The 26,955-nt window shown below is 37.1% G+C and overlaps 1 pseudogene; it reads left to right on the forward strand.

Annotated features, from left to right (window-relative positions):
• Positions 1-20,313: 20,313 nt before the first annotated feature.
• LOC125919829 (40S ribosomal protein S6-like) lies at positions 20,314-23,489 on the forward strand (annotated as a pseudogene).
• Positions 23,490-26,955: the final 3,466 nt, after the last annotated feature.

Consider the following 26,955-nt stretch of genomic DNA (forward strand, 5'->3'; position numbering starts at 1 on the left):
CTGGAGCCCCTACGTATATAATGCAAATACTAATAGATCTGAAGGGAGAAATAAACATCAATACAATAATAAGAGACTAACACCCCAATTTCAACATTGAATAGATCATCTAGACAGAAAATCAGTGAAGAAATAGATTTCAAGGACACTGTAGTCTAAATGGACCTAGGAGCCATATGTAGAATATTCTATCCAAAAGCAACAAAATACACATTTCTCAGGTGGACATGGAACATTCACCAGGATAGATCATATGTTAGGACACACAAAAAGAGGTAATAAAATTAAGACAATTGAAATATAAAGTATCTTTTCTAACCAAAATGGTATGAAACTAAAAATCAACAGTAGGTGGACAATTGGGTAATTCACAAATACGTGGAAATTAAACAAAATACTCCTGGACAACCAGTTGATAGAGAAGAAATCAAAAGAGAAATAAAAAAAAATATCTTGAGATGAACAAAAAATGGAAATATAACAAAACTTATGGGATATAACAAAGGCAGTTATAAAAGGAAGGTTCACAGTAATAAAACAATTTCTGCATCAAGAAAAAAAGAGAGATCTCAAATAACCTACTTTATACCTCAAGAAAGTAGAAAAAGTAGGATGAACTAAGACCAAATTTAGCAGAAGGAAGGAAATAATACAAATTACAACTGAAATAAATGAAATAGAGACTACAAAAACAATAGAAAAGATCAACAAAAGTAAGAGCTGCTGTTTTGAAAAGATAAATAAAACTCTGTGGTTATACCAATAGCAAAATGCTAATTGGAACATATATCCTCATGTAGGAATAAGGTTTTAACCTTAGAATTCTAAAATGAATAAAATGAATTTGGCAAAGCACCAAGAGAAGTTGTTAGCTGAGGAAGACATTAGGTTGGACATAATGCCAATCAGGCGTAACATTACAGTGTTTTGAGATGTTAGTTCTTGTTATCTACAATGAATTTTTACTTTCATCTGATCTCTGATCACATGTTCAGTTTTCCCAGTGCATGCAGGAATACTTGACCTGCATAATGTCCATTGTTTACTACTAACCAAAATGTCTGCTCACAATACCTTTCTGCTCTTCTCAGATAATAAACGCCTGGGAATGAAGGCCCAATTAAATCCCCTTAAGGCCAAAGCATAGCTAAATGTACCTAGACAGGGCCTAATTTCATGCTTTCTTGGATTTCATCTCCAGATGAAGGCAAACCTTGGTTCATTACACCACCCTGGTAGGAAAGGAGGAAGGCAGTACAGCAAGAAATAAATAATGTCTGGTCTTTTTCCTTCTGCATTTCTCAAAGATTTCCCCCGCAATGATGTAGGTGCCTTGTGTTCATTTTATTACTCATTAATTTGTTTGATTAATATATTTATTATGTGCCTAGCAAATGCCAGACATTGCATACTAAGTACTGGAGATTCAGTGGTGATCAAAACCATGGTCTCTGTCCTTCTGGGGCACAGAGACAACAGAAGGAGAAAGACATAATCAAATAATAACACAGATATATACGAATCACAATTGTGAGAGTGCTCAGAAAGAGTCCCCACCTTCTCATACTTCTTAGCACAAACCCCAATCCTTTTCTGAAGTGAAGAATTTGTTAGAAATAATAGAGGATATGGGGGTGGAGATAGGGTAGGTTCAGCCACTATGTGCAGATACATGTTGGGAACAGAGGAAGCAGAGGGAACAGATGATGATAATAAAGAAATATGCCTTTGATATAAGGAGTCAAGTGGTTCATTAAAGATTGGCAGAATTTGTATTTTCAATGTGATTAATAAGTTAGTGAATTGATTAAAAAAAATCAATTTGGCAAGTGATATCATTGCCAGATGAATCTATACAGCAAGTTCAGGACAGTGGGATGTGGAGCTTTGAAGAGCTGGGAAATGGTAAATGAATTTTTGGAGCCAGGTCTGGCACTTTGTAATTTGAGACATCATGGTGTTTCCGAAGGAGACTAGTCAACCTTCTGTGTGAGAATAAATGACGTTTCTAGCCAACCTCCAACAGGGTGGCCTCTCGTTATCATCACAGAGAGAACAGATTGTCTGTTTAGAAAAGAAACCTTGGCCGAAGAGGATTTCATTAAGAGGAGCCTTGGGGTAAAATTGTGCCAACAGTTTAATAAAAACAAACTTACTTGGTGGGAAGTGGGGGAGAGGGGAGAATGGACTCAGTTGTTCTTGCTCTTAATTCATGCCCTTATTTTAAATTAACTAGTTGAAATGCCTATTAAAATTTTATGGACTTGCACTCCTTTCAAAATCCTTGGACTAATTTTTTTATTATACTATTTTCCATTCAGTAAAAGAACACAATAGGATCTCAGAAGGCATTTGTTGATAGATGCAAGTATTATATTTGTGTTTCAAATTATTACTGCTGTTGTTATTTTTTCATTTTTATCAAATAAACAGGAGGCTGTAGCAGAATCATATTGTAAAATACATAATTCATGCGTTAAGAATACAGGATGAAAAGGATTGCAGAGCATTAAAGATGAAAGTCTGAGGAGAAAATTTGAATATATATTTGGATTCAGTAATGAATGACTTATAAATGGTATTTGCAACTTAGTTTTTCTTTTCTAAAAAATGAAAATACAAATATTTATCCATACTGTGGCAAATACCATTCAGATTTAAGTTACCCACATATATACTAGGCTGTTACTAGAAAGTTCTCATATATAAGCTATAAATATCCACTGAAGTCACAGTGTTCTTTGATACTATAAATAAAATTTATAATCCCCATCTCACATTCCTTGAGAAGCCCTATATCCTCTATGGCATTTCAGTGAATCCTAAAGCCTTCCCTTTTCTTGGCCACCTCTTGTGTTTTTTCTTCCATGGATTTTTTTTTGTCTCATTTCAACTTCCCATGCTGCTGCTGTTCTGCCTTATTCATATTAACCCAGATGTGGAATATATAGGTGTATGTGTGTGTGTGTGTGTGTGTGTGTGTGTGTGTGTATACACATATATATATGTATATATGTGTGTATATATATATATATATACACACACACACACACACACACACATGTATGTATATGTATACACATTCCAGAACTCAAAGAATACATGAAATTTTGCATATGGAAACTCCAACTCCATTTTTCAGGTTGCTCTCCTTAGCTCCTTCCTTTCACACACCTTTGGTCCATTAGCAAATCCTATGAGCTCTACTTTCTGAATATGTTTGAACTGTGTCCATTTCCAAACATTGCTTCTGCCACTCTGTTCCAAGACCTCTTGCTGGGCTTCCTGCCTTTGTTTTCAGTCTATTCTCAACCAGCAGCCAGATTGATTCTGTCGAAACATAACCTGTCGCTTTTCTGCTCAAAATTCTCCAATGGCTTTTAGCTCACTAAGCACAGAAGCCAACAGCCACTAAACCCCTATGTGATCAGATTCCCGGTTACTTCTTTGACAGTCTCTGAATCCTCATCCCATCACTTGCCAACCCCAGCTTCACTGGCCTATATGTTGTTTCTTGAAGATCCCAAGTACATTCCCCCCCCACACTTAGACTTTGCATGTGCTGTTTTCTATGCCCAAAATGCTCTTCCCTCTAGTTCCTTGATAGCCAGCTTCCTCATTCCTTTAAAAGAACTTTATCTCTTAGAGTGCCTAGGTGGCTCAGTTGGTTGAGCACCCAACTTCGGCTCAGGTCATGATCTCACAGTTTGTGAGTTCGAGCCCCACATCGGGCTCTGTGCTGACAGCTCAGAGTCTGGAGCCTGCTTCATATTCTGTGACTCCCTCTCTCTCTGCCCCTCTCCCACTTGCTCTGTCTCTCTCTCAAAAATAAATAAAAACATTAAAAATTAAATAAAAAGAAGTTTATCTCTACAGTTAGGCCTTTCCTCCTGACATTAAATAAAATGTAGCACCCTCACATGCCAGAACATTTTCAGTGCCCAATGTGTCTCTTCTTTCTCTTTCTTCCTCATCCCATTTCCATTATCATCCCCTAATTTTTCAGAACAGCAAAATATCTCTGACTTACACTGTTTTTGCAAATCATGCTTTGAGATCTGAACTTTTTTGTATATGCAGCTTGTCAAGAAATTTAGCTAAACAAGAGATTACCTGATTAGAAGAAGACAAAACTTTAACTTGAAGTCAATGGTGATTTTCAGCCCTGACTAATACAGTAGTATTTTTTTCAAGAATGGAAGTAAAATCTAGTAAATTAATAATAATTAAATTTAATATATCGATGATCGTAAGTAACAAAATAATAATACCTTAGTTACTAACAAATTAAATGTAATTAGTAATTGAATTATTTGTAAAATTAAAATTACAATATATGTAAATAGACTTTAGCCAGTTAAAAGACATGAAATTTTCAGATTGGACATAAAAAAAAAAATCCTGATCTATCTTGTCTATAAAAGACACAGTTTTAAAAAATGGGGGTGGGGCCTGGGTGGCTCAGTCAGTTGAGTGTCCAACTTTGGCTCAGGTAATGACCTCATGGTTCTTTTTTTTTTTTTTTTTTTTTATTTATTTTTTTTATTTTTTAATATATGAAATTTACTGTCAAATTGGTTTCCATACAACACCCAGTGCTCATCCCAAAAGGTGCCCTCCTCAATACCCATCACCCACCCTGCCCTCCCTCCCACCCCCCATCAACCCTCAGTTTGTTCTCAGTTTTTAACAGTCTCTTATGCTTTGGCTCTCTCCCACTCTAACCTCTTATTTTTTTTTTTTTTTCTTCTTTCCTTCCCCTCCCCCATGGGTTTCTGTTATGTTTCTCAGGATCCACATAAGAGTGAAACCATATGGTATCTGTCTTTCTCTGTATGGCTTATTTCACTTAGCATCACACTCTCCAGTTCCATCCATGTTGCTACAAAAGGCCATATTTCATTTTTTCTCATTGCCACGTAGTATTCCATTGTGTATATAAACCACAATTTCTTTATCCATTCATCAGTTGATGGACATTTAGGCTCTTTCCATAATTTGGCTATTGTTGAGAGTGCCGCTATAAACATTGGGGTACAGGTGCCCCTATGCATCAGTACTCCTGTATCCCTTGGATAAATTCCTAGCAGTGCTATTGCTGGGTCATAGGGTAGGTCTATTTTTAATTTTCTGAGGAACCTCCACACTGCTTTCCAGAGCGGCTGCACCAATTTGCATTCCCACCAACAGTGCAAGAGGGTTCCTGTTTCTCCACATCCTCTCCAGCATCTATAGTCTCCTGATTTCTTCATTTTGGCCACTCTGACTGGCATGAGGTGATATCTGAGTGTGGTTTTGATTTGTATTTCCCTGATAAGGAGCGACGTTGAACATCTTTTCATGTGCCTGTTGGCCATCCGGATGTCTTCTTTAGAGAAGTGTCTATTCATGTTTTCTGCCCATTTCTTCACTGGGTTATTTGTTTTTCGGGTGTGGAGTTTGATGAGCTCTTTATAGATTTTGGATACTAGCCCTTTGTCCGATGTGTCATTTGCAAATATCTTTTCCCATTCCGTTGGTTGCCTTTTGTTTTGTTGGTTGTTTCCTTTGCTGTGCAGAAGCTTTTTATCTTCATAAGGTCCCAGTAATTCACTTTTGCTTTTAATTCCCTTGCCTTTGGGGATGTGCCGAGTAAGAGATTGCTACGGCTGAGGTCAGAGAGGTCTTTTCCTGCTTTCTCCTCTAAGGTTTTGATGGTTTCCTGTCTCACATTCAGGTCCTTTATCCATTTTGAGTTTATTTTTGTGAATGGTGTGAGAAAGTGGTCTAGTTTCAACCCTCTGCATGTTGCTGTCCAGTTCTCCCAGCACCATTTGTTAAAGAGACTGTCTTTTTTCCATTGGATGTTCTTTCCTGCTTTGTCAAAGATGAGTTGGCCATACGTTTGTGGGTCTAGTTCTGGGGTTTCTATTCTATTCCATTGGTCTATGTGTCTGTTTTTATGCCAATACCATGCTGACTTGATGATGACAGCTTTGTAGGAGAGGCTAAAGTCTGGGATTGTGATGCCTCCTGCTTTGGTCTTCTTCTTCAAAATGACTTTGGCTATTCGGGGCCTTTTGTGGTTCCATATGAATTTTAGGATTGCTTGTTCTAGTTTCGAGAAGAATGCTGGTGCAATTTTGATTGGGATTGCATTGAATGTGTAGATAGCTTTGGGTAGTATTGACATTTTGACAATATTTATTCTTCCAATCCATGAGCAGGGAATGTCTTTCCATTTCTTTATATCTTCTTCAATTACCTGCATAAGCTTTCTATAGTTTTCAGCATACAGATCTTTTACGTCTTTGGTTAGATTTATTCCTAGGTATTTTATGCTTCTTGGTGCAATTGTGAATGGGATCAGTTTCTTCATTTGTCTTTCTGTTGCTTCATTGTTAGTGTATAAGAATGCAACTGATTTCTGCACATTGATTTTGTATCCTGCAACTTTGCTGAATTCATGTATCAGTTCTAGCAGACTTTTGGTGGAGTCTATCGGATTTTCCATGTATAATATCATGTCATCTGCAAAAAGCGAAAGCTTGACTTCGTCTTTGCCAATTTGGATGCCTTTGATTTCCTTTTGTTGTCTGATTGCTGATGCTAGAACTTCCAGCACTATATTAAACAACAGCGGTGACAGTGGGCATCCCTGTCGTGTTCCTGATCTCAGGGAAAAAGCTCTCAGTTTTTCCCCGTTGAGGATGATGTTAGCTGTGGGCTTTTCATAAATGGCCTTTATGATCTTTAAGTATGTTCCTTCTATCCCGACTTTCTCAAGGGTTTTTATTAAGAAAGGGTGCTGGATTTTGTCAAAGGCCTTTTCTGCATCGATTGACAGGATCATATGGTTCTTCTCTTTTTTTTTGTTAATGTGATGTATCACGTTGATCGATTTGCGAATGTTGAACCAGCCCTGCATCCCAGGAATGAATCCCACTTGATCATGGTGAATAATTCTTTTTATATGCTGTTGAATTCGATTTGCTAGTATCTTATTAAGAATTTTTGCATCCATATTCATCAGGGATATTGGCCTGTAGTTCTCTTTTTTTACTGGGTCTCTGTCTGGTTTAGGAATCAAAGTAATACTGGCTTCATAGAATGAGTCTGGAAGTTTTCCTTCCCTTTCTATTTCTTGGAATAGCTTGAGAAGGATAGGTATTATCTCTGCTTTAAATGTCTGGTAGAACTCCCCTGGGAAGCCATCTGGTCCTGGACTCTTATTTGTTGGGAGATTTTTGATAACCGATTCAATTTCTTCGCTGGTTATGGGTCTGTTCAAGCTTTCTATTTCCTCCTGATTGAGTTTTGGAAGAGTGTGGGTGTTTAGAAATTTGTCCATTTCTTCCAGGTTGTCCAATTTGCTGGCATATAATTTTTCATAGTATTCCCTGATAATTGTTTGTATCTCTGAGGGATTGGTTGTAATCATTCCATTTTCATTCATGATTTTATCTATTTGGGTCATCTCCCTTTTCTTTTTGAGAAGCCTGGCTAGAGGTTTGTCAATTTTGTTTATTTTTTCAAAAAACCAACTCTTGGTTTCGTTGATCTGCTCTACAGTTTTTTTAGATTCTATATTGTTTATTTCTGCTCTGATCTTTATTATTTCTCTTCTTCTGCTGGGTTTAGGCTGCCTTTGCTGTTCTGCTTCTATTTCCTTTAGGTGTGCTGTTAGGTTTTGTATTTGGGATTTTTCTTGTTTCTTGAGATAGGCCTGGATTGCAATGTATTTTCCTCTCAGGACTGCCTTCGCTGCATCCCAAAGCGTTTGGATTGTTGTATTTTCATTTTCGTTTGTTTCCATATATATTTTAATTTCTTCTCTAATTGCCTGGTTGACCCACTCATTCGTTAGTAGGGTGTTCTTTAACCTCCATGCTTTTGGAGGTTTTCCAGACTTTTTCCTGTGGTTGATTTCAAGCTTCATAGCATTGTGGTCTGAAAGTATGCATGGTATAATTTCAATTCTTGTAAACTTATGAAGGGCTGTTTTGTGACCTCATGGTTCTTGAGTGCAAGCCCCACATCAGGCTTTGCCATGGCAGGAGGCTGCTTAGGATTCTCTGTCTCCCTCTCTCTGCCCCTCCCCTACTCACACTCCTCTCTCAAAGATAAATAAATAAACATTTTTTTAATAGAAAAAAAACTTGGGAAAGTCTGAAAGAATAGAAAATGATATACATGGTAAATATTAGCCAGAAGAAATCTGGGGTGGCTATATTAGTTCTAAGACAAGATAGGCATCAAAAAGGTCACTACATAATGATAAAAGATTCAATTCAATGAGTAGTTATAGGTCTATAATAGTTTTACCTAAAATCCTTGAGGTAAATGTGTTTCAAAATTTAGCAGTTACAGTTTTATGTGTGGTTCAAATTCCAAACTTGGTGATTAATGGAACCAGCCGTAGTTACTAGGCTTTAATAGAACTGATAAATGAGGGAAAGAAAGGACAAAGGCAAAGGGATTAGCTAAAAATAAAATGGATTAACTAAAAAGGTTAGAAGAGATCTCTCCATCTCAGAAAGAAAAAGGAATGGGGCAAACAGTTCACATGAATGTTCCACAGGAACTTCAAAGGAAGCCTCTAAACATGTATGTCCTAGGCTCTCCTGGAAATAGCTTAGTAATGTGTGTAAGTCACACCTCCACTTCTTTGTTTTTCTACTTTTGTTATTAGCTTATTTGACATCAGATGGAGAAATGAGTTCATTATGCTCCTTGGTTTATGGCACGTATTAATCTTTAGGTGGGGAAAGTTCCCTCTCTTGCCTGATTGCTTGATTTTCTTTCATCTCCATTCTTCATGCTTAATCTTCTCACCACCATGGACAATCATCTTAATTTCTTAAATATTCATCTTTTTATGTGATTATGTTATTGGAAAATGACTGCTGCTACTTTATGTTCGTGTATCTTTAATTTACTTAAATGATACTATTATATTTCTCCTTCTGTTTCTTAGAAACAGAAACAGACATTTAACAGGGATGAGATAACAAGTAGCCCCCAAGGAAGAAAATAATCCTGGAGGGAATTGTCATTTGATTAATTTACTTCCCCTGTTGTCTGACTAAACTTCTCACAATTGAATCCTTTGTCTGTTTCCAATAAAAAAGAAAATTTCACTTTTATTTAAATTTGCTTAATAAGTTTCTCTTTCTTGCTGCAAAAGTAGATGCCAAACAAGGAAAGAGAGTATGATTAATTTTGTTATCTTTTATTCTGAGTACATATGCACTGTGGTTATTAAAGTGATAGATGAAAATTGGCTCCCTCTTTCCACAGTGAATATATAAGAAATAATTAATAGAAAGCAAACTAAGACAATAACACATTGTTAACTGTGAGCTACTTGGTCTGGTAGACCCTGAGATACTTCGATAAACAAACAATTCCCTGGAGTAAAGATATAATTGAATCTTCAATATACCGAAGGACTAAACAGGTTAGTCTTCTCTGGGGAAATCTCAGATGAGGGAACAATGGCTAACTCCCCATCTACATTCAAAAACTATTTCCTTATGAAAACTACATATTTGCCGGCATGAAGGACCTTGGAGAAAATACCACATGCACAAATATCCCTTTTATAGAATAGTTTTTGTCACTATAAAGTAATATGTATTCATTTTGGATACATTAGGGAGGCAGTATGTTGGAATTAGGAAATTGCAGAGAATGATGAATATTTGAAATATTTGTTTTAAGCAATCACAGAAGCACCTTCTTAGGGACACATAAACATACTGTTTAGCAATACTAAAGGCAAAGCTGAGCTTAAATGGGAATCAGATCATTTGTAGCATTTTCAGTCTTGATCTTTCTCCAGTATTGTTTGGAAGCCTGGGCAGAGGAAGACAGAGGAAGGCTTGAAGGGTGGGATCCAGCTAGGAGCCAAAGGCCCTCAGGGCACTGGCACTAGACTGGTTGGAGTGGTGGATTGTGTGGTCCAGATTAGATAGAATAAGGGGCAGAGATCTAAGTGTTGAGAAGACAATAGAGGAATGAAGATCATAGGACTTGTTGGAGTCAAATTGGAATAAGAAAGTGATATGACCATAAATATGGTCATTTTTCACTTTTCAAATATAAAATGGATGTTAATGATGACAAGAGTGTGTCTATGAGCATAAGCTACTATGGTAAAGTGGAGGTGAATGCTTTTGGAGTCACAGAACTATGAACTTAGAGTATGGATAGATAATTAACCACTAGACTACCAATAGAATTTGAGAACAGAAATGAACAACATTAATTGAGATTCCAAAGTCATTGATGAATAGATGAAAATAGTTTTGGTGGTGGGCTTGTAAATGATAGCAATATTGAAGGATGCAGGAAGTATGACTACATGACCTAAATGTAAAAGAAGTCATATTATTTATACTACAGTAGAAGAGTAATGGTTTCTTGCCAGTATTAGGAATTGAGAATAGAGCCCTATTTACCTTGTGCATTTACCTTTGGTAAATCCTTTGGCCCTGCCATCACATCTTGTGCAAAAGTCTAGACAGAAAACGAGTTCTTTAAGTCCTTTGGAGGCCAGTTTTTCTTTTCATAATCTCAGTAATGGATCATATTAATGATTCCTTGCATGTCTGTTGCTTCTTCGATTACACCTCTAGAATCCAACTCATTGTAAGTCCTGGATACACACCAGCTTTGCCTATCACTGGCTTCCAAAGCAAAAACCATTGTCATGCTTTACAGAAACTCATTGTTCTCTTTTGCCTTTACAGGCTACCTTAAATAACCCCTAACCTCACTGGACAGTGAGATGAATTAAAGAAGATTAATAGTTTTATTATTTTTATTTAGTTTTTAAAGTCTATTTTTGAGAGAGAGAGAATAAGCGGGGGCAGTGCAGAGAGAGAGAGGGGGAGACACAGAATCTGAAGCAGGCTCCAGGCTCTGAACTGTCACTGCAGAACCTGATGCAGGGCTTGAACTCGCAAACTGTGAGGTCATGACGCAAGCCTAAGTCAGACACTTAACCGACTGAGCCACCTAGGCACACTAGAATTAAAGGAGATTAAATACTGCTTATATCCACAAAGCTCTATTGGTATGTGCCCTCACTGGTTTATATTCATACTGCACCAACTTGGCTTTCTCCATCTATGAGTAGAAATAAAAAACAACAGAAATAATGTTTTGAGGCAGCTTGGAACTTTTGCAACTCTGTATTATACATGAAAATGACAGAGAAAGCAAATATAGTTACTTGAATTGTGAATAACTTGTTCTGCAAGTGTTTCACAAGACAAGCATTTCCAATAAATTTTAACTTGATAAACCAGCGATGTCTTGCAATACAAGTAGTATGTGACAATATGACACTGAATGTTGTGTGATCACAACTGAGCCGATGGTTCTTCTCTCTCTCCCTCTTTCTCTCTCCCTCTTTCTCTCTCTCTTTCTTTTGCTGCATAGTTGTGGGTGATCTTCTCCCATGCTTGGATACTTGGTCTTGGGCCACGGTGCTGGGCAGAAATCAGTGATTTTTCAGAATGTTGAAAGGTGCCCACAACTGGCACTAGTGTATTTTTTGTCACTTCAAGGCACCTATGGACAGTCTTTGCTTTTCCATACAAGAGTAAGTTTAGGAATGCTTTGCTTCATTCTAGGTCATTGGATAGTTTCCTTGTTAAAGTTGTAGAAGAAAAAGATTACATTGAGCCAATAGATACCAGTGATTTCATTACTGATAGTGGAAATTGTCCTACACAATAACTTTCCTCTCTCTTTTCTCCCTCACACCAGCCACGAAGGTTTTCAAAGGTAAACGCAGGTTAATTTATTTTTCTTTATGTTTTGTATTTTCTTTATTATTTTGTATTATATTACAGAATTGTAATCATTTTTATATAAATACTTTTGGGTTGTGGAACGAATCATCGGAGTTTCCATTATTTCTTGTGGGGAATTCACTTTGATATACAAGTGCTTTGGATTACAAGCATGTTTCCAGAATGAATTATGCTCACAAACCAAGCTTTTACTGTATTTTCCTCCAGGGTGTGGTGGCTGCCAGGTGCAGGCACTTATGTGATTTCTAGCCTCTTTCTGTCTCTTTCTCCAATTCTCTTTCTCACTCTCCTCCCTCTCCCTGCTCCCTGCGCGCGCGCACACACGCACACACACACACACACACATACACACACACACACACACGAATATATCCCAGGCTCTGACACTCACACATAATGTATACACATAGTAGAGATCAGGTATCCCAAATTCTGACTTTAAGGGCCAGAATGGTAACATACATCATGGAGAATCCAAGTTGGATATAGGGAGTAGATAAGCACATAACAGAACAAGAGAATGTGATCCTATCCGACGACATGCACATTCAAAACTTTTAAATTCTGTTGCCTGAAGATAAATATCTGCATAGTTGGCTGTCAGATGTCAGTTTTCAGTCTCAGTAAATATGGAAAATTATAAAGAAATTGTCCACTAGATCCCTTCCTTTATCAGATACATATTTTCTCAGTTTGCTTTTAAATGTCATAATTGCCACAAATATTTGATAATCACTCATTATCTAAGTATGAATAAAGTAAATCAACTATGCAATGGAAATTCACAAACAGAAACCCAACTTAAAAATCATAGACCAGTGCTTTTCAAAGCGTGGTCCTCAAATTATGCTAGTTCCTAACCATCAGTCAAAGGTTTGGAAAAGAGTGGCAGTTTTCAAAGGAAAAAAAATATTATAGATATTGTATTCACACACATGTCACAAACTTGAAATATATAACAGTAATTATGCCTTTTTTGGAAGCCCTTTATATGTGATTTTCATGAATAAAGATTATTTATGCACAATAAAGCAAGTACAGTTGGAATCTTTAGTGTCTTATAATGAATACTATATACAAGTGTGTCCTTGTATAAAAATACAACTGTGTATTTTTATCTCACTTGCCTATTTTGTAGTATTTTTGTTAAATTTGATTTTTTTCTTATAACTAAATGTTGTGTTATATCCTCAATGGAGATAATAGATTAATGGCTTGAGAGTTGCTCATAGAAATAAAAATGTTAAAATAACAACATAAATAGACAAATTGTATGTTAGGATATTGACTCTGCTATTTTAAATGAAAACAAATGGCATTGACTTACATAGAGTTAAAAGGGTTTTTTTCCTCTTTTCTGTAAAATTCTTACCTGGTCGAACATTCCAGGAAGGTATGAAAGCTCTGCCTGTGAGGTCATCTGAGTGCCCAGGTTCTCTCTGGAGAGCTTCCCCATTTCGTAGGTTGTCATCCTCATCATTATGGTGAAAAGTGACTTATTACCATAATGTCTCAATTCTGGCTCTCAGAGTGTGATAGAGGAGGTGGGCGGGGCATGGGAGGAAAGAGAGTAACTTCATTTAAAGGACACGTCCCCCCAAATTATACATTATACTTGCTCATGTGCCATTAGGCATCAATTAGTTACCTGACTATATCTATTTGCAAGTAAGGCCAGAAAAAATGGGTAACCATGTGCTCTGACAGAAACAAAAATTAATGTCAGAAGCAATATTAAACAGCCCTGTTAAAAAAAAAAAAGAATATGAGTTTGTATGTACAAGCACAAGCAAGTCTGGGATTGTGAGGGATTATTACAAACAGCTGGAAAAGTAAAAGTTGAATATAATAAAGATGACAATGTATTAAACCTAGATTGTATTAGACTAATTATCCTTTTGCCTTAGTCTCTAAAAAGCTGAAAAATACAGCATTTTGTCTACAATAATTAGAATTGAAGGCTTTCTATCAATTTAAAAATAAGTGTAGTTACTACTTTGATAAACAATTGACTTTGTAAGGAAAAATTCTATTACCAATTTTTACTATAAATTGAATGAATTTTGAGTGAAGCAACACAAACTGGAAGCATCATTCAAAATCGTACTTTTATAGCAAAAATGACCCAATTATACTCTTGGAGAGAAGCTTGAAAACTAGTCTAAAAAATTATAAATAGCAATAGCCAAGGCAAAGCAAAACAAACCACACACAAAATACGTTTATTAAATAATAGAACAGCATCTCAGTATTGTGAGTCATTCAACATGGATCATCAAATTATTTCATGATTTACCAGCAGATAATTTAATTTGTAGATGGGAAATCCTTAATATGTAAAGTTTATATAATATACATGTGGTATGTACATGAGAGTTAAGTCCATGATATTTTTTTTCCTGTTTATTAGTAATATCCTTTGGTAGAAAAGTTTATTTTTTTTCATTTAGTCAATGGTTACTTTGTGAGTCATGACGTAGAGTGAATTGAGATCACACATAATCACCATTATTTATTTGAGTGGAAGAAAAATGTTACTCATAAGGTTGAATTCCCATGCCATTCCACACTTTATTTGTCCAAAGTGGACAAAATGACTCAATATGCCTCTTAATATTGGTCCATGGGAAAATTTTGATGGCCTGAAATGAAGGTTGCTTGCTTGAGAGAACAATTGGTTTGGCTTCTAGCAAGACCATGGTCAAAGTAACTTCCAGCTTACTCTAAATTTTCAACCTGGGATTTTGGATCACATCAGGAAGAAATCTGTGCTGTAAAGTCAGATGAGGACTAATCTGTTTCAGCAGTTTTTCTTTTGCCTCTGTTAAGCTTTAAGGTTCAAGAGGGTTGCTTTACCCAGCAGTCTCTTAAGAGACTGTGGGTGGGGGTATTCCTTATTGATTTTCCCTTACAAAATGGGCTCTTTAGGTTTCCAGGTTTTTAGGGGGAGCACCTTCTTTTGGGCTCTAGACTGATATTTTTCTCCGGTTTCCAGGAGGATATAAAATGTAAAATTCAAATTAGCTTATTTCTTCAAAAGCTCCCAGTGTGAAACTGGCAGACAAATTCCATTAACTGTGTAGTATACAGCCTAAATAAGTAGCTAAAAAGAAATTCAAATCACCATATTAAATGGTGAGATGGCAAAACCAGATAGCCTTTATTTAACAAGAGCTGGAAAAGCTGAAACCAGAAAATGTAGCTAGCGAATACAGCTATCAAAACTGACATTCCCCTCTGTAAAACACAAAATAATCTTTACCTTTGGTGTCAGAACCTATGTTATAATATGGTTTGAGGCTCTGAGATCTTTGGAAATCTAGAAGGCTATAGAATCAATTATTTTCTAAAGTTCAGAATATACATTACACATGATTTGTAGAACGTACCAACATATATTGTAGATGTACTCCAATTGGGCAGTTACAACTGGAGAAAAAGAGTGGAGGAGCTAGGGCACTGTTAACTCCTGATTATTTTTGCTTTTCTTTTATTTTTTTAAGTTTATTTACTTATTGTTTAATTTACACATAAGTTAGTTAGCATACAGTGCAACAATGATTTCAGGAGTACATTCTTTAATGTCCCTTTCCCATTGGCCCATACCCCTCCCCCAACCCCTCCAGCAACCCTCTGTTTGTTCTCTATACTTCAAAGTCTCTAATGTTTTGTCCCCCTCCCTGTTTTTATTTTATTTTTGCTTCCCTTCCCTTATGTTCACCTGTTGAGTATCTTAAATTCCTCATATGAGGGAAGTCATATGATATTTGTCTTTCTCTGACTAATTTTGCTTAGCATAATTTCCTCCAGTTCCATGCACGTAGTTGCAAATGGCAAGATTTCATTCTTTTTGATTGCCAAGTAATACTCCAGTGTGTGTGTATGTATACACACACACACACACACACACCCCACACCTTCTTTATTCATTCATCTGTTGATGGACATTTGGGCTCTCTCCATACTTTGGCTATTGTCGATAGTGCTGCTATAAACATTGGGGTGCATGTGCCCGTTCGAAATAGCACACCTGTATCCCTTGGGTAAATACCTAGTAGTGCAATTGCTGGGTCATAGGGTAGACCTACTTTTAATATTTGAGGAATGTGCATACGGTTTTGCAGAGTGGCTGCACCAGTTTGCATTCCCACCAGCAATGCAAAAGTGATCCTCTTTCTCTGCATCCTCACCAACATCTGTGATTGCCTGAATTGTTAATGTTAGCCATTCTGACAGAGGTGAGGTGGTATCTCCTTGTGGTTTTGATTTGTATTTCCCTGATGATGAATGATGAGCATTTTTTCATGTGTCAGTTGGCTATCTGGATATCTTCCTTGGAGAAGTGTCTATTCATGTCTTTTGCCCATTTCTTCACTGGGTTATTTGTTCTTTGGGTGTTGAGTTTGATAAGTTCTTTATAAATTTTGGATACTAACCCTTTGCATGGTATGTCGTTTGCAAATATCTTCTCCCATTCTTTCGGTTGCCTTTTAATTTTGCTGATTGTTTCCTTCACTGTGCAGAAGATTTTTATTTTGATGAGGTTCAAATAGTTTGTTTTTCTTTTGTTTCCCTTGCCTCCAGAGACGTGTTGAGTAAGAAGTGGCTGTGCCCAAGATCAAAGAGGTTTTTCCCTGCTTTTCCTCGAGGATTTTGATGGCTTCCTGTCTTACCTTTAGGTCTTCCATCCATTTTGAGTTTATTTTTGTGTATGGTGTAAGAAAGTGGTCCAGGTTCATTCTTCTGCATGTCACTGTCCAAGTTCCCAGCACCACTCGCTAAAGAGACTGTCTTTATTCCATTGGATATTCTTTCCTGCTTTGGCAAAATTAGTTGGCCATACATTTGTGGGTCCATTTCAGGGTTCTCTATTCTGTCCCATTGATCTGAGTGTCTGTTTTTGTTCCAGTACCATACTGTCTTGATGATTACAGGTTTGTAATACGTCTTGATGTCCGGGATTGTGATGCCTCCTGCTTTGGTTTTCTTTTTCAAGATTGCTTTGGCAATTTGGGGTCTTTTCTGATTCCATCCAAATTTTAGGACTGTTTGTTCTAGCTCTGTGAAGAATGCTTGTGTTATTTTGATAGGGATTGCATTGAATATGTAGATTGCTTTGGGTCGTATCGACATTTTAACAATGTTTGTTCTTCCAATACAAGAGGATGGAATGTTTTTCCATTTCTTCATGTCTTCTTCAATTTCTTTCATAAGGTTTCTATAGTTTTTAGTGTATAGATTTTTCACCTCTTTGGTTAGGTTTATCCCTAGGTATTTTATTGGTTTGGGTGCAATTGTAAATGGGATTGATTCCTTGATTTCTCTTTCTGTTGCTTCATTGTTGGTGTATAGGAATGCAACTGATTTCTGCACATCAATTTTATATCTTGCAACTTTGCTGAATTTATGGATCCGTTCTGGCAGTTTTTGGTGGAGTCCTTTGTTTTCCATATAGAGTATCATGTCATCTGCAAAGAATGAAAGCTTGACTTCCTCCTGGCTGATTTGGATGAATTGGTCTGTTCAAATTTTCTATTTCTTCCTGTTTCAGTTTTGGTAGTTTATATGTTTCTAGGAATTTGTCCATTTCTTCCAGATTGCCCATTTATTGGCATATAATTGCTCATAATATTCTTTTATTATTGGTTGTATTTCTGCAGTGTTAGTTGTGATCTCTCCTCTTTCATTCTTGATTTTATTTACTTGGGTCCTTTCATTTTTCTTTTTGTTCAAACTGGCTCGGGGTTTGTCAATTTTGCTAATTTTTTCCAAGAGCCAGCTCCTGGTTTCATTGATCTGTCCTACTGTTTGTTTGTTTGTTTCGATAGCATTGGTTTCTGTCTGATCTTTATTATTTCCGGTCTTCTGCTGGTTTTGGGTTTTATTTGCTGTTCCTTTTCCAGCTCTTTGAGGTGTAAATTTAGGTGGTGTATCTGAGACCTTCATCCTTCTTTAGGAAGGCCTGGATTGCTATATACTTCCCTCTTATGACCATCTTTGCTGTGTACCAGAGGTTTTGGGCTGGTTTGTTATCATTTTCATTGGCTTCCATGTACTTTTTAATCTTCTCTTTAACTTCTTGTTTAGCCCACATTCTTTAGTAGGATTTTCCTTAGACTCCAAATATTTATCTTTCCAAAATTTTTCTTCTGGTTGATTTCAAGTTTCATAGCATTGTGGTCTAAAATTATGCACGGTATGATCTCGATCTTTTTGTATTTGTTGAGGGGCTGATTTGTGTCCTAGTATGTGATCTATTCTGGAGAAGTGTCGTGTGCACTTGAGAAGAATGTGTATTCTGCTGCTTTAGGATGAAATGTTCTGAATATATCTGTTAAGTCCATCCAGCCCAGTGTGTCATTCAAAGCCATTGTTTCCCTGTTGATTTTCTGTTTAGATGATCTGTCCATTGTTGTAAATGGCGTGTTGAAGTCCCCTACTATTATGGTGTTCTTATCAATGAGTTTCTTTATGTTTGTGATTAATTGATTTATATATTTGGGTGAATTCCCGTTTGGAGCATGAAGGTTTACAATTGTTAGGTCTTCTTGGTGGAGAGACCCCTTGATTATGATATAATGCCCTTCTACATCTCTTTTTACAGTCTTTATTTTAAAATCTAGATTGTATGACATAAGTGTGGCTACTCCAGCTTTCTTTTGGCAACCATTAGCATGATAGATGGTTCTCCATCCCCTTATTTTCAATCTTTAGGTGTCGTTAGATCTAAAATGGGTCTCTTGTAAACAGCATATAGATAGATCTTGTTTTCTTATCCTTTCTGTTACCCTGTGTATTTTGATTGGAGCATTTAGACCATTGACATTGAGAGTGAGTACTGAAAGATATGAATTTATTTCCATTTTTTTGCCCATAGAGTTGGGGTTTCTGATGGTGTACTCTGGTCCTTTCTAGTCTTTGTTGCTTTTGGTCTTTTTTTTTTTTTTTTCATCTTTTCTCCCCTCAGAGAATCCCCCTTAAAATTTCTTACAGGACTGGTTTAGTGGTCACAAACTCCTTTAATTTTTGTTGGCCTGGAAAACTTTTTGTCTCTCCTTCTATTTTCAGTGATAGCCTTACTGGATAAAGAATTCTTGGCTGCATATGTTTCTGATTGAGCACACTGAATATATCCTGCCACTCTTTTCTGGCCTGCCAAGTTTCTGAGGATAGGTCTGCTGCGAATCTGACCTGTCTTTCCCTTGTAGGTTAAGGAGTTTTTCCCTTGCTGCTTTCATGATTCTCTCCTTGCCTGAGTATTTTCTGAATTTGACTATGATATGCCTTGTTGATGGTCATTTTTTTATTGAAGTTAATGTGATTTCTCTGTGCTTCCTAGATTTTGATGTCTGTGTCTTTCCCCAGGTTAGGAAAGTTTTCCACTATGATATGCTCCCATAAGTTTTCTACCCCTTTTTCTCTCTCTTCCTCCTCTGGGACCCCTATGATTCCAATGTTATTCCTTTTTAATGAGTCACTGAGTTCTCTAATTCTTATTTCATGATCTTTTGCCTTAGTCCCCCTCCTTTTTTCTGCTTCATTATTCTCTGTAAGTTTGTCCTCTATATCATTCATTCACTGCTCTGCCTCATCCATCCTTGCTGTTGTGGCATCCTTTTGAGATTGCAGCTCAGGTATAGCATTTTTTATTTCATCCTGACTAGCTTTTACCTCTCTTATCTCTGCAGAAAGGGATTCTAATCTATTTTCAACCCCAGCTGGTATTCTTGTTACTGTGATTCCAGTTTATGGTTCAGACATCTTGCTTGTATCTGTGTTAAGTCCCTGGCTGTCATTTCTTTCTGCTCTTTCTTTTGGGGTGAATACCTTCTTTCATCATTTTGAAGGAAGAAAAGGAGTCAATAGAGTAAACACACACACACACACACACAATTAAAAAATTAAAAACAACACAAAGAAATCATATAAAGAATGTCAGATTCTAGGTGTGTTTTGTCTGGTTGTTGAAAGAAGTTTGATAGATTGGAGAAAAAAAGTAAAGACAATAAAAGAAATAAAGGGGTAAAAGGGGGGGAAAAGGAAAACATTCGAAAATTTGAAAAAATGAATACAATAGAATACAATTAAATGATGAAAGTAAAATAAAATTTTAAAAACTTATAAAAAAGTTAAAACTATGGTAGAAAAAATATTAAAGAAAAATCTTTTTAATAACAATGGAAAATAAAAATAATTTTTTTTCTTTTTCTGTATTTAAGAATAAGAAAAGAAAAAGAAAAAAAATTGAATGAAAGGACCAGCAAACAGAATGAAATACAATTGAAATTACATCCAGTTTCCTGTAGAAGTCAAACCATGAAGCACTTTATAGTCCATAAACTAAGTAGGCAGAGAGACTTGTCATGTTCCTCAAGCGGGACAATTGGGCTCAGTTGGGCAAGGCTTAGTGTAATGGCTCCAATCTCCACTAGATGGCGCTGCTTAGCTTCCTGGGGTGGATTGTTGTGGCTCCTATAGGGGTGCATGTGCATGCACTGGAGGGGTGAAAATGGCGTCACCTACATACCCAGTCTCCAGTGTCAGAACTCTGTGCTCTCCCCGACCAGTAACCAAGCACCCCCTTTGTATCTGGCTTTCTTCCTCTCCCCGCTTTTACACTGTCCATGACCAATCCATCAAGTTGCCAGGTGGCACCTCCCTCCTGAGTTCTATCTCAGATGCGGCTGTGAGATGTCCCTCACTTCTGAGGGACTGGGGATTTGACCCACTCAGACCCTCTGGGGGAGGGTGTTGCTGAGCAATGGCTGGTGCCGGCCTGCCTCCAGGAACGTTCTCGAGACTGTGCTGCTGCCGATGCCCAGAGACCCTGGCTGGGTGCCAGCCCACCCTAGAAAAAGTTCATGCAATCTTGTATCAGCAGTGTTTCAGGAATTATGGTAAATCACAACACACACCTGGCGCCAGGCTTAACCTTTAACACCCTTGTTCCAACACCAGTGAATGTGGTTGTTTTCTGGGATCCACTGGGACCTTTGTGGATGGGGTGGCTGCACAGCCTCTATCAAATGTCCTCCCAGCAGGGGAACTGCCACTCACCTTGTAGGCTGTAGACCCCTCAGACCTCACTTTCTGCTCTTGGGGATTCGCCCTTCCCACCAGAGCACCACCAGTTATCCAGCTGCGGAGTTTCGGACTCTGCACTGTCCCTGTTTATAGAGTCTTAATGGAATTTAAACTCTCCTTTCTCCTTTATCCCTTTTTTGTTCAGACCCTTGTGACTGTTTCCACTTTTTCTTTTTCTCCCCTGCTGCTTTTGGGGGGGGGGTGTGTTTCCCGTATTCTCCACCTGCCCCCCATCTCTGTCCTCTCTCTGCAAGCAAAACCAGCTCCCTGCTCTCCGCGGCTTCTCTCTCCCCCAGTTCACCTCTCTGTGCTGCGTACCTGCCAAGTTCTGTGGTTCAAGTTGTGCAGATTGTTGTGTTAATCCTCAAATCAATTTTCTAGGTGTACAAGATGGCTTAGTGTTAATCTGGTTGCATTTCAGGGATAAGAGATGCAAAAAAAACACTTCCATGCTGTTTCTCTATCTTGGCCCCTCCCCTTATCAGATTTTTAGCTGCATTAAAATATTGGTGCCTTAACAAGGAGGACAGAATCTAAACCTTGATTTCTTTGCTTCTAGATGAAAGATAGAAGCAGACTGTAATTTCCCTCTGACACATAAATCAGCTATGCTTTTTTAAAGTTCTACCTGTAAGGCTGATGGAGGCTCAGCCCTGGAAGGACAAAATTTTGACTATATCTTTGCTTTCAAAACCAAATAAGATAATGAAGTGGGCCAAAACTCTACACTCTTTGCCAGAACTTCTCACTGGATGGTCTGCATGCCAGCTACATCAGAATTAACCTAAGTGCTAAACAGATTTCTTGGCCCTTACTACCAGATCAACTAAATCAAAATCTCTGCAGGCTTATCCGATATACATTACTATTTGAAAACCACTGCTCAATGAAAGGCAATCATTCATTAATTCACTTATGTGTTCATCTGTGCCTTCAGTTAACAGAGAATTTTGGAATGCCTCCTACACAAGGAAACTGTGCTAGTCATGGAAGAGGAAACAGAATTAAGACACAGTGACTGGCTAGTCACATTTATATTTTAACAGAGGAGATTAGAAATATATACAACTGACTATAATACTGTGAAAAGCCTAAAACACATAGGATTCTATAGATCTTATAGAGTGTTTTGACATGTGTTATTTCATTTTAATGCAATATCCTGCATTGCACTTATTAGGCTTACTTTGTCAATGTTTTTATGCCCATGAGACCGTTAATTCCCTGAGTAGGGGCCTCAACTTAGTTGCCTGGATATGTCTTAGACAAAGAATAGTAGGGCTCACGCATCCAAATTTGAAGTTTGTTAAACTGAATAAAAGGTATTATTATGCCCTATAGTACAGGCAACTTCAATATGCTGAAAAAATTCTCCAGTTCCACCACGTTATAAAGATATTATTTTATCTCCTTATTCCTCTCATGTCCTCATATATTTTCCCAAAATTATTGTGGTATAAACTTCATTCAAATCCAATCACTTTTTGACCATTTAACATATTTTATATTTTGTGTTAAGTGCTTGAGATAGTCAAATAAATGACATGCTCTCTGCTTAGAAGGGTGTTGTATGCTAATGAGGGAAACAGACACATAAGTAAATTAATATTATTTAATGTGAAAAGCCCTATGATAAATTATAGTAAAAAAACACTTCAAAAACAGAAACACTGAACAATCATTTAAATCCATGGGGAGTGGCAGTCAAGTTATATTTCATTATTTTATTTTATTTTTATTTTAATGCACATTCAATTCATTTTTCAACATTCTTTCCAGCATCAGATACAAGTTTATATAAAAAAGATCATATTGCTCTTTTTTTGTGGTACCTCAAAGGCAGTAAGCTGCTTTAGGACGAAGCTGAACATCTCTTGCTCAGCTACTGGCTGCCAAAAGCTCATAGAAGTGGATGATGAACACAAACCTCATACCTTTTATAACAAGGGTATGGCCACAGAAGTTGCTGCTGATGCTCTCGATGAAAAATGGAAGGGTTATGTGGTCCAAATAAGTGGTGGCAATGACAAGCAAGGCTTCCCCATGAAGCAGGGTGTCTTGACCCCTGGTCATGTCCACCTGCTGCTGAGTAAGGGGCATTCCTGCTACCGACTAAGGAAGACTAGAGAAAGAAAGTGCAGATCTGTTTGGCGTTGCATTGTGGATGCCAATCTCAGAGTTCTCAATTTGGTTATTGTAAAAAAAAGGGGGGGTGAGAAGGATATTCCTGGAGTCACTAATACTACTGTGTCTTGCCACCTGGGGCCCAAAAGAATGAGAGGAATCTGCAAACTTTTCTAAAGAAATGATGTCCACCAGTATGTTGTGAGAAAGCCCCTAAACTAAGACGGCAAGAAACTAGAGCCAAAATGGCCAAGATTCAGCATCTTGTTTCTTCATGTGTCCTCTGACACAAACATCAGTGTATTGCTCTGAAGAAGCAGCATACTAAGAAAAATAAGGAAGGGGTTGCAGAATATGCTAAACTTTTTGGCAAAGAAAATGAAAGAAGCCAAGGAAAGATGCCAGGAACAGATTGTCAAGAGATGGAGGTGGTATCTGAGAGCTTCTACCTCTAAGCCTGAGTCCAGTCAAAAATGAGATTTTCTAAGAGTAACAAATAAATAAGATCAGACATCAAAAAGAAAAAAAAGACCAAATTACATATGCTCTTTCAGTAGAAACATGGTTCTAAAAATAGCTTTTTCTTTATTTTCTATCATCCTCTTCCATTCATTCCAAGGTAACCAGCGTTAATTAAATTCCATGCTTTTGTTTTTAAGGGACAGACTCTGCAGTGGGATGGGAATGCCAGATTGAAGACTGTGTGTACTGTCAAAGCAAAAACTGCACTGGACAAAGTTAATCGGATGCTGAAAACTTTATTCAAGGCTATTGCAATAGGGGAGACAGAACATAACTAAGTTATCTCAATTCTACTGAAACAAAGTGAGTTTTCAAGAGCTGGGATTAGACTAAAGAAATCACAGGCCATCTTTGTTGGCTAATTAGCTTTACCCAAAGGAAAAGTAAACAGTCTTCATATCTTCCTGACAGGACACAGTTTTACAACTTGAAGCAAGGCATTCACTGAACTTAGGCTCCTACCACCCCCCCAGACATTAGGGAATGGGGGTATTATCTTCCTAGATGAGTACATTTCAAAAGGATGGCTCCCAGGTCCTTGAGAAAGATAGGCCTGGGTTGTGAAATTGGCAAAAGACTTTTGAAAGGACTCACGTCTCAAAGGGATGGAGAAAGAATTTACAGTTACTAGTTTTCTAAAGTAAGTGCTCTAAGAGAGATTTTCTAAAGTAAATCCTCTCTAAGAGAGGAGGAACCTCAGTGGTGTAGGCCATCCGGATTCTGTAAGGGCCATGGTAAGAAGGAGGTCAGGGACCAGTAGATAGGAAGAAGCCTGTCTATAAAGGTCAAACTGAGGGAAATATCAAGGCCATCTTAGCCAGTAGATTTAATTTTAATGGCTATCGCCAGATTGATTATTTTATCAAAGACCTATAACAGTTGATATTTTACCACTTCTCCCTTCTCAACATTAGAAATACAACTGACTTTGTTTTTACATTGTGATAGGTTAAAAAGTGACACTTTATTATTGTTTGAACTTTTATTTTCCTGCCTACTAAGAAGACTGAGTATCTTCTCACTGTTTAATTAGATGTTTCTTATAAATTTCATATCTGTCCATTTTGTCTTCTTTTTGGTTGGCCTTTTTATTTTTGTTAATATTTTTTAATGTATTGTTTGTTTATGGACTTTTATTATGTTTGCCATATAACTATTGGTTATTTTGGTTAAAATATTTTTTTGAGTAATTGCCTGGGGTCAGGGTGAGGGGAAAGGATTAACTGCAAAAGAGCAAGAAGGAATGTTTTAGGATGATGGAATGCTCTGTATCTTAGTTGTGGTGAGGCTTACATTTCTCAAAACACCTCAAATTGCACACTTAAACTAGCTAAATTTTATATGTAAATGATGCCTCCATAAACTTGGGGGAGAGAAATTAGAAAAAAAACTCCATAGCAAACGGTACAGTTAAGGTTTGTGTATTTCATTGTATGCAAATTTTATATCAAAAGAAAACCCTAGCAAATATTGAATTCTAGTTAACAATTTACACGTTGAAATATTTAAGGAATATGTTGATGCCTTCAAGTTCCTTTGAAATTCATTGAAAATAAGATGAATTAATGAATAGATAAAAGGACAGATAGATATTGACAAAAATGTCTTATCATTTATATAAATTATAAATGTTGATATAACAATTGTTAATGGGAGGTCTACGTGGTGAGTACATGACTATTTAGCAACATCTTGTAACTTTGCTGGAGGCTTGATAACTTTCATAATAAATGTTTACAATAAAAATATATTCTGAACACCTAGGTTGCTATATAGTATACTAAAATTCCTTCTAAAATTTTACTGCTTCATACAGTAGAATTATAAGATGACCCTCAAGATTCCTATCCCCTGATATTCATTCATCTTCTTCCATTTATTCTTCAATAAGAATCTAGTTACTGCTGTGAAGAGATTTTGTAAATGTAATTAGCATCCCAAATCAGTTAATTTTCAGAAAGGGTAATTATCCTTAGTGAGGCTAATCAAATGTATCCTTTTAAGGCTTTTTCTGACTCCAGTGTTAGCTCAGTTGTGAAGCAGTGTCACCAGGACTCATTGTTCTGCTTCACCATCTTTGGTGTATTGCTTGATCTTGTAAAAGGATTAAAGTAGACATAATAGAGCAAAATCTTTTGTCTTCTTGCTCTTTTCCTCCTCTTTCTTTCATTTTCTATTTATGTATTTAGTTAGCAAGTTCCTTCCTTCTCTCTCCTTAAAATTAAGTAATAGAGAAACTTCAAGGCTTATAAAAATAGCTCTCAAAAGCACTCTTCTTGGATTTCATCAGTGATTCCAATGAAGAGGCAATAAAGAAGAGAAGAAGAGGAGGAGGAGGAGGAGGAAGAGGAAGGAGGAGGAGGGAGGAGGAGGAGGAGGAGGAGGAGGAGGAGGAGAATCTCCAATCAATCCAGTGAAAACTGCTACCTGACCCAAAGCACCAGGACCCATACCTCTTCTTCTGAATCCACAAAACTACCCCACATTGACTTAGGGAGTTAGCCACCCTTCAGATGCTCCCTCATACTTACCAGATGAATAAAGTATCTGAACTCTATTTGAGTTACTTAAACTATTTTTTCATTGACAGTCTTTAGGCTTATCACTTTATAGTTGTAAGATGGTTGTTACATTTTCTGGAAGGGCATGGAGTGACAATGTCCATGGGCAGAGGAAGTTTTTCTCCTGTGTTTATTTTAAGGAAGAAATTATATCCCAGAGACTGAGTCAGATTTCTCCCTCAGATGCCAGTGGCCAGGACTGAGTCACATTCTGATGTCCTACTGCAATGGAAGCAAGCAAAGTGACTGTTCAATATTTTTAGCTGCTCTAATGGGAGGTAAGTCAGCAAGAAAGAAATCCTGGGGAGGGAAGAATGGCTGTAGAGTATATAGCCAACAGTGCATAGCACCACATTTTCCCCAAATATTATTGAATATGTCGTATTATTTCAAGTTAGTATGTTCAATATTTCAAGTGTACAGACAAATTTTATGCCACTCTTTCCTAATATTTTGATTGCAATTAGAAGAGATCTCAAGTAAAGCAAAACTGTGTTAGCATACTTTAAATAATAGACTCTTTTCCTGTTTGAAAATCAGCTTGAAGAAAGCCATAGAGAAGTTCTTCATAAGAAATGTAAATGCTGACATATAGTTATTGGAGCAAAACAATCAGCATCAATACAAATAAAACACATTATCAAAAGTGAGACAAAATGGTTAATTTGTATGTTAATATGATTAATAGTAAGGGCCATGTGCTAGCCCTGAAACCAAACTAGGAAACCAGAACAATGTCTCCTGCTGTATGTCCTCCATTGTTCAAGGATGTGTTTCTGTTCAGGTCGATATCCATGATAGGTACATTGCTAGTGAAATAAGCAGGGTTGCTAAGCAACGGGGCGGGGGGGATGATGTTG

This window comes from Panthera uncia, chromosome B4 (genome assembly GCF_023721935.1).
Source record: "Panthera uncia isolate 11264 chromosome B4, Puncia_PCG_1.0, whole genome shotgun sequence".
Lineage (NCBI taxonomy): Eukaryota > Metazoa > Chordata > Mammalia > Carnivora > Felidae > Panthera > Panthera uncia.